Source organism: Triticum urartu, chromosome 5A, assembly GCF_056163025.1.
Source record: "Triticum urartu cultivar PI428250 chromosome 5A, HENAU_Tu73, whole genome shotgun sequence".
Taxonomy (NCBI): Eukaryota; Viridiplantae; Streptophyta; class Magnoliopsida; order Poales; family Poaceae; genus Triticum; species Triticum urartu.
In genome coordinates this window covers 325,360,120-325,369,305 of record NC_141877.1, presented here as the reverse complement: position 1 = coordinate 325,369,305, position 9,186 = coordinate 325,360,120, and the positions used below count along the sequence as shown (strand labels likewise).

General features: G+C 46.1%; 1 pseudogene; it reads left to right on the top strand.

Annotated features, from left to right (window-relative positions):
* The first annotated feature begins 5,555 nt into the window (after positions 1-5,555).
* LOC125555919 (uncharacterized) lies at positions 5,556-8,181 on the top strand (annotated as a pseudogene).
* Positions 8,182-9,186: the final 1,005 nt, after the last annotated feature.

Below are 9,186 nucleotides of genomic sequence, written 5' to 3'. Positions count from 1 at the left end.
CACTTTTGTTGCCAAGGAGTGTGTAGTCTCTGATCCTGTAGATGTGCTAAAATTTTCTGGTCAGTTTTGATAGTGAACTACTGGACCTGCAGATAAGACCTCCACTGATCAACTGCCAGTAAAATAGCCGAGTACTCCTTCTCATAAACAGACAACCCTCTATTTCTAGGGCCCAATGCCTTGCTGACAAATGCTAGAGGATGACCTTGTTGCATCAAAACAACCCCAACTCCATATTCACATGCATCAATCTCTATAGTGAAAGGTTGGAAAAAATCAGGCAAAGCCAACACTGGAGCAGATACTAGTGCATGTTTCAATATAGAAAAAGCGTCTTCAGTTACAGGAGTCCATACAAAAAGCACACCCTTCTTAAATAGTTCTATAAGGGGCTTAGCAATAATGCCATAGTGCTTAATGAATTTCTTGTAGTAGCCACTCAGACCAAGGAACCCTCTGACCTCCTTAACATTAACAGGAGTAGGCCAATTTTGCACAGCCACAATCTTACTGGGATCAGTATAAACTCCCTTGGAGCTAATCACATGGCCTAAATAAGAAATTTCCTGTTGAGCAAAAGCACATTTGGACAGCTTCACTTTCCACTATTCTTTTTGTAAAATCTCCAACACTTGTCTAACATGCTTCAAATGTTTTCGATAAGTTTTACTGAAAACCAGGATATCATCAAAGAAAACCAAGGCACATTTCCTTAAAACAGGGGACAAATCAAAATTCATAGATCCTTGAAAAGTACCAGGAGCCTCACTCAGCCCAAAGGCCATGACAGTGAATTCATAATGGCCATTTTGTGTTTGAAAAGCATTTTTGTATTCCTCTCCTGGTGCAAGCCTGATTTGATGATAGCCAGCTGTCAAATCTAGCTTAGAAAACCAACAAGCCCCAGCTAATTCATCTAAAAGTTCATCAGTAACTAGAATAGGATACTTTCCTTTAACTGTAATAGCATTCAAGTGTCTAAGATCCACAACTCACCTCCAGGTACCTTCTTCCTTCTTTTTAACTAACAACACAGGAGAAGAAAATGGACTTTTACTGAATCTGATCATGCCCAAGGAAAGCAATTCCTGAATCTGTTTCTCAAGCTCATCTTTAAGTTGAGGAGCAATTCTATAGGGTCTGACAGAAACAGGTCTAGCTCCAGGAATAAGAGGGATATGATGATCATGAGCTCTTCTGGGAGGAAGGCCAGTGGGGGCTTCAAATACAGATGCAAATTCATCTAGTATTACTTGCATATTAGGAGCAACATCCCCTTCTCCAGGGCATATAACAACACTGACAGAGACCATGGTGACAGCAAATTCAGTTGGCAACAGACCTTGTAATGTAACCACAGTGCCTTTCTGATGGAATGAGAGCCACTTCTGTATCCAATCCACCTGCATAGGACTGTGAAGAGCCAATCAATCCAACCCCAAAATCCCATCATAGGAAGCCAATGGCAGAAACCTGAAATCAGATACAAAAGCAGTACCACAACAAGTCCAGGGGCACTGTTTCATACACTGCGAGCAAGACAGAGTATCACCCCCAGCAACAGTCACTGAAACTATAGGAGTGGACTAAACCCCTTGCAACTGATCCATAAACTTGCTGCCCGCAAAAGAATGAGTACTTCCAGAGTCAACTAGAAATACTAGAGAAAGTCCTTGCAACTGAACTTCAAGTTATAAGGTAGGAGCACTGGAATCTTTGCCCACTGCAGCAGCTGACAGACGCATAGCATGGACAGATAAGTTGTCATGATCAGAAATAGGAGAACCAACTTCCATTGTTTGCACCTGATCTATGAGTTCCTGCACGAAATGTAGTTGCACAGTAGATTTTACAGACATGATCCTTGGCCCATTTCTCTCCACAGACAAAACACAAGCCCTTAGCTCGCCTATAAGACCGGAGAGCTGACCACTTATCTTCAGTTTGAACTATCTTGATAGGTTGAGAGACCTTACGATCGTCAGTCAGACGCCCTTTAGGAGGAAGGGGCAAAGGCAGGGCACCAAACTTGAGCATAGAGGAAGGATTAAGGGGAGTGAGGCCCTCACCCAATTCCTCATGCAGCAGAGCCAAATCATAAGCAGCGTCAAGGTCTTTAGGTTTCTGCAGCGCTACAACAACTCGTACTCCTAGTTTCAGACCATCAAGGAAACGAGTGGTGTAATGCAAGGAATTGGAAGCATCTTCATAAGCAGATAGTTGATTATACAAATCAGCGAAAGGATCAACATAATCAACCATTGTCCCTGTTTGAGCAATACAAAATAGTTGCCTGAGCAAGGTCTAGTGCTGATTCCGGCCGAAACGGCTCTGTAAGTGCTGCAAAATTCTGTCCAAGTTGCATTCGGCTGCCTACGCTGCATTGATTCCAACCAACGAGCTGTTGCTCCTTCAAACTGGGCTGAAGCGAGAGAAATCCAACGGTGGAATGGAGTACCCCCAAAGCCTGAACTGATCCTCACAACGATTTTGCCACAGACGCAGATTTGCTCCATCAAACTGAGGCAATTAGGAACGAACACCCAACAAAAAAGCCTCCCCCATATCTACAGAAGCTGGATCACGCGAACTGCTAGCCCGAGGCAACAATTGGGAATCACGAGCACTACGAAATGGAGGAGGAATGTACGGTAGAACTTTTCCACGGAGATCAGATTCGATGTTACCTCCATCAGAAAAAATTTCCCCAAGTCCGAAAGGGCGCACGCCCGCCACAGGAAAACCTTCCCTCCACGGCGGTGGCTCCTTCTTCTGCTCAACACAGATCTGCTCGATCTCCATGTTCAGCTCCGCTCGAACCCCATCAATCCTTGCCGAGATTATACCATCCAGAGCCGAAGTATTGGAATCGATCAACTTGCTCATGGCCTCCAGGAGGTGCTCACCTTGATCCTTGAGGCGCTGGCTCAGATCTGCCGCAAAATCGGCACGGAGGAGCTCGTACACGCCCCACCCTTCCTTTGACAGTCGCTCCATGGCCGCCGCTCGTCGCCGGTCCCGCCACTGTGTCCGTGCTGGTGCCGAGGAAGCTCCAGGACCACTGTATCTGATACCAACTATGAACAACTCATTGGATCTGGTGGAAATCGATCTAGGTTTCATTTTGAAATCGAGAAGGAGGAAGGAGTTTGCGTAGCTGATCCGCCCAACCACCCACACAACTACAAAAGGTACAAGCATCGGCCGAAGCCGCCGTCCGATTCCTTCCTACCTATTACATTGGAGTCTACCGACTATTTAAAGGAGGTGACCATTAACACAGTTAACGGGCCCAAGATGGATCGACGAAACGCGTCGGAGTCCTCCTTTGCCTCATGGGCTGACTCGTCCTAGGCCCATCGCCTGTCTTTGAATCTTCAGCGCCCTCTTCGCTTGCCGGAACAGCTACAGTGCTGCTGCGTGTTGTCAGGCCGCTGACATGATTCTTGTCGTAATTTATCAATTACTCTCTTCTCCCCACAGAAAATAGATATAAGTTACTCTGCCTCCATCTCTGTTCTAGCCTGGCAGTCGTGTCATCGCTCTGTTCTAGCGGTTCGGTCGGTAGAATTCGATTCATTTTTAAAAATAAATCAACAAGTATCGGCCCAACATTGGCCCAAGAGATAGATGAAAAAATCTCGCTAGGGTGGTTCGTCCGTTCCGAGAGGTGAGAGCCCAGACCTCGGCCGCCGCCCTCTTCTTCTTCTTCGCCAAGCCAGCCGGCCATAACCCTCCTCCTCCGGTAAGGTAAGGTAAGCACGTTCCAATCCATCCCGGATTCGGCTCAGTTTGCTCGCATCTATGTAATATCTCTTATCTCTCTAACGAGCGGGGGTGAATTCGAATGAATTTCAGGGTCCTCAGGCGCCCGGGTCAGTAGCGCGCCACATCTTTAAATTTCCGTGGGAGGGCTGCTGAGCTTCACGCTCCAGTCCACGCCGGATCCAACGCTGGATTTGAATTGAATTTCAGTGTCTGTCCGTCCGTCCGCCTTGCTCTAGCGCCACATCTTCCTTATTCTTCTTCATTAATTCATGGGAGTACTGCTGTTTATCAACGAAAATGTTAACGCCCACATGTGTGGGCGTCTGGCAACTCGCCCACATGCCTCCATCACCGTCCAGTAACTTCTGCACGAATCTTGGCACGAATTAGCTGATTTTGTATGCCACGTAGGACAACTCGCGTTTGTGGTGTGTGAGAGAGGTCGCCCACACATCCGTTTTACCACACGGAGGGGCCGGTGTGTGGGCGTTTAGCAGTTCGCCCACACACCAGTTTTCAGTCACGCACAAGGGCTGGTGTGTGGGCGTTTGCCATCTCGCCCACACACCCGCCTCTTCTCCAACACCCAAGCTGCTAGTTGCCATGTACACTGCAAAACGCATGGCAACTGCCCTAGTATGATTGCAAGCAGATGGCAACTCTTTTTTTTACCCGAACATGTCAGTTGCCATATGTTAGTGTACATGGCAACTGCCCTAGTATGTTTTGCAGTGTACATGACAACTGCCCTAGTATGATTGCAAGCAGATGGCAACTCTCTCTTTTTTTACCTGAACATGTCAGTTGCCATATGTTTTGCATGGTACATGGCAAACTGCCCTAGCATGCACGTAAGCAGATGGCAACTCTTTCTTTTTAAATGGCAACTACCCTAGCGTGCTTGTGAGCACATGGCAACTCTCTATTTTACCCAAACATATTTTTTGCGATGCCTTTTTTTGTAGCGCTACATGGCAACTGCCTAGTGTTAGTAGGTGGCAACTCCTAAAGTTTTGAAATCATGGAAACTGCAGTAGACCAGACCACACATGACAACAACTGTAGTTGTCCAAAAAATGGCAATCTGGAACTTTGACCTGAGATGGCAACTGCAGTTGAGCAAACATGGCAACTGTAGTTGTCCGACATGGCAACCGTAGTTCAGCGACATGGCAACTGCACTTAAACGAACATGGACGAGGGTCCGGCCCATGGAAACTGTGGGGCGCGCGTGTCACGTGGGGCATGCGGGACCACGAGGTACGAGGCCTGGCGTATCGCGCATGTGGGAGTTATCTATTTCTCCCACACGCACGCGTGTAAGAGGGACCGGGAGGGAAAAAAGAGGCGTGTGGGCGCTAATTGTTTTGCCCACACACAGACGTGTGGGCTGGTCCTCTTAGGCACCACACAGAACGTGTGGGCAGATTCCTTAACGCCCACACGTGTGGCAGTTATCAATCTATTTATATGACTGGATCAATAGCAGGAGCACTTGGATTGCACCTCTGGGGTACGAATAACTTTCCAATTCGTCAGAATAATAATAAGAGTAATAATCGGCAAGCTCGTGTAGCTGCAGTCCGACTGGGAGGGGGCTTTGCTACCCCGGTGCAGCGCTAAGTTATTATAAATAGTGGCAGAACAAGGATGAGGATTGGCCTCCAATAGTCGAGAGCCTCCACGGTCGCCTGAAACATTCATTCCAAGCCTCGTCGGGTTTCTTCGCCGGAGCTGCGATATACCACTTCGACCGAACCACCGAAATGAAGCTTCCCACGTCGCCAATGGAGGGGAATAACAGGGATCACAACGACAGTTCCCACAGCCAAGTAAGTCCCCTCTCGTCTTGATCGCCATGCCTCTCTGTTCATATTTGTGTTCTTATATTAATGTAACACTATAAGCTCTTGAGGGTTATTGTATGTAGCATGCAATGTAAATGTTGAATGTTTTGTTTTTTAAGTTGTTTTTCTTGCGTGTTATGAGCCAAATTACCTATAATTTAGGTGGTTTTGACAGAGTGAAGAAGTAGTCAAAAATTGTAGCCAGATTTGGGTTCAAAGTTTCGCTGCGCCGCCATGACTTTGTTTTGTTTTTGCCCACTTCAACATGTAAAACTATGAACCTGGCCATATTTTTACTATTGGAACATTTAATTGATCATATAGGAAGGAGAACAGAAAGCAATGACGACAAAAAAAAAACATGCCGATGTAAAGAGATGTCTCTCTTTGTTCTGACGATACAAAACTTTAGTTTACATCTCCTGTATGGCAGTGATGGGAATGATTTTTATTTTCTTCTTTTGCACAACTCCTGCATCCATTCTCTTAATGCTTTTCGACGATTGCGTGGATTGATGCATACTTTTCATAATAAAGTTTGCAAGTATCAGAGGGCGATAATTAGCAGGATTTCTTTATATGGCCACTGAGGTTTTACCTAGAACCATACACGGCAGACTACATGGTACTGTAGCGGCAAATTTAGCGGTCAGATCGTTAATAATCAACACACTGTAGTGTTGTTTCCATCTTGAATTCAAAGTTCCAGAGTTGGTATGCTGTAGTAGTAGAGATAATCAAGCAATTTTCACGCTAGAGAGATTTTAGTTCCTGTCACCATGTGTAACTATTCTCTGTTTGGTATTTCTGAATAAATTTATGGCAGCTAAATAATGGATGCTTGATTTATGTTGCAGCAACTGGACAACGAAGATAGACTCAGCGCTCTAACTGATGATATTTTACTGTCCATCTTGGGGAGAGTCAGTTCACTTGTGGCTACAAGGACAAGTGTGCTCTCTACACGGTGGAGGCATCTGCCTTGGTTGCTGCCTGAACTCAGCATCGATGTCCAGGATTTCCTATCCGCTCCATACGCTGACCTTGTTGAGGCAAATGATATGGAACAAGCCATGGTGTCTTTGTCCAAAGCAACCAGGAGTTTGTTAGATAAACAACAGAGAGGATCCACTATCTCAAGTTTGCGCCTTAACCTCTATTTGACCAACACTTTCCTTTGCGAAGTTGGCTCACTGTTAGGTGATGCAATCGACAGTGGTTTGTTGAAAGATTTAGATCTCGGCATTCTTGATGAGACAAAGACTCTGGACCGTAGAGACGAAGAGATGCAACAGCGAGCTCAAGACATAGATGTTTTTTTCACTGCCTATCCTAGTGTGCTCCACTACCTCACAAAGCTCTTTCTAAAAAATGTAGGCTTTGACAAATTGGACATGCACCATGTCCTGTTTGACTGCTGCAAGCAACTTAAGCATCTAACCCTTTATCATTGTGATACTGGTTCCTACTCTGTCTTTAAGATTGATGCGCCAGACTCAAAACTCTGTGTTCTTGAAATTGAGAAGTGTCGCTTTCTGAGAATCGACCTTGTCTGCCTCCCCAAATTGGAGAAGTTCTTTTGTGAGTCTTGGATATCTCAGTGTGCCCCGTTGACCTTTGGTTTTGTACCATCACTTGGGCAATTAGAACTCTCATGTGGTTCAGTTTGTGAGGAAGACATATTTAAATTAAGTTAGCTTCTACATGGAGTAACAAGCATACATACTCTCTCATTGGATTTCCAAGGTGAAGCCGTAAGTACTACTACTACTTTATTTGGTTTCATCATGTCGTCATATATATGAAAGTTATATCATGGATGTGTTATGTATGATAGAGAACATACATAGCTGTAAATTCTTTGATGATCTCATCTATGTGCTTGCAAACTATCAATTCTTGTTTTGTTTGTTTATTTGATTAATTAATGTTGTGATCAGCTTTGGTTGCAACCTGAAATGGAGGAACTCCGCACCGCATTCAGCAAGCTAAGGAAGCTGTACGTACGTTGTATATTTGTTGAATTTGACATTTTATGGACAACGGCCTTTCTTGTAGCAGCACCATCTGTCGAAATGTTACATATTGAGGTGATGTCTTTGTCTATGTTTCTTTCCTTGCCCACACTTGGAGCTTTAGTTTTTCACAAATTTTAGCAGAAAATTATTTAGAACTTGATTCCTATGACAATTCTAATGAATTGCTCACACAAATACAGGTATGGGAACATACATGCGATTTGGGCGAGGCCAGACCCGCTTCCTACCTTGACAGGAGTCCAAAGTGGGAAATGCACTTGGATAGCAGCTCCGAGAACAAGTTTCTGAAAGAGCTAGAATTCGCTGGATTTAAATCGCTAGAACAACAGTTTACATTTATAAGGTCCATGTTGGAGCGATCTCCCAACTTGCAAAAGATAGTATTGAGAGATGATGAGCAGTGTGCTGATTGTGGCGCCCTTGAGGCACCTCGTCTTTCGAGATTTCCACGCAAGGAGGAGCAAGAAGTGGTTGTTAAGCGGATTAGAGATGGCATGTTCTCGCCGGAGATAAATTTTCATGGATAAGGAGAGATGACTTATCTCAAGCCAAATAATTTTTTAGACCATCTTCATCATCCCGGCGGTCTCTATGACGATGAGGGAGTAATTCATCCTCGGGACTGAGGGTATGTATCAGTAGATATGTATTTGATCCAAGGTTTACGAGTCGACGAGTCGTCCCAAGGTAGAGACTCATAGACTAATCTAGACTAGTCAACATGGTACAGTACAATATGTAGTATATACTAACAGTACAGTATGCAATAAAACCAGCCACTGTCTAAATAATTGAGCTATGTAGTGTCCTGGGCCCAAGTGGGCATGCAATAGGACTAGCCACTGTCTAAATACTAGCCTAGCACCACGCAGCACTCCCAGCTGGCCCATTTGGGCCCAAATGGCCAACCTACTTAGCCCCCAGCCATTGGAACCCTAGCTCCCGACCTCTCCAATCGCCGCCGCTAGCGCCATCACGCATGGGAGCATGCGCGCACGTGACCCGCGCCTCCTGCCGCCTTCCGCCGGTCCCAGTCGTTGCTGCCGGCGAGCCCGCCGACCACCGCCATGCCTCCTTTCCTCTCCTCTCTCTCTCTCTCTCTCTCTCTCTCTCTTCCTTCTCTCTCGTCTTAAGGCCGCGCGCCCCTACGGGTCACGGCCATGGCCGCCGCCTGAGCATGAGCTCCGACTGGCCACCGCACCTGGCTGCGCCATCCGTCGTCCCGGCAGTGGGTGGCGGCGGCGGTGGCAAGGCAGTGGGTGCTGGCGGCGCCTCGTCCCAGCTAAGGCAGCTCTCTTTTTTGAGTCGCTCGACTCATATATGTCGACTAGTCCAAACTAGTCGTCGACTAGTCCATCCACGACTCGACTCGTATTTGTAGTCTACACGAGAAAATGAGTCGACATCCACTCTATGACTCGTAGACTAGTCGAGCGACTAGACTAGTTGTTCGACTCGTAATCGTTGGTTTGATCTCTGTCTCTCTCGTGTTCTTGATCCGGCACAATCTCGATGTACCACGAGCTTTGTTA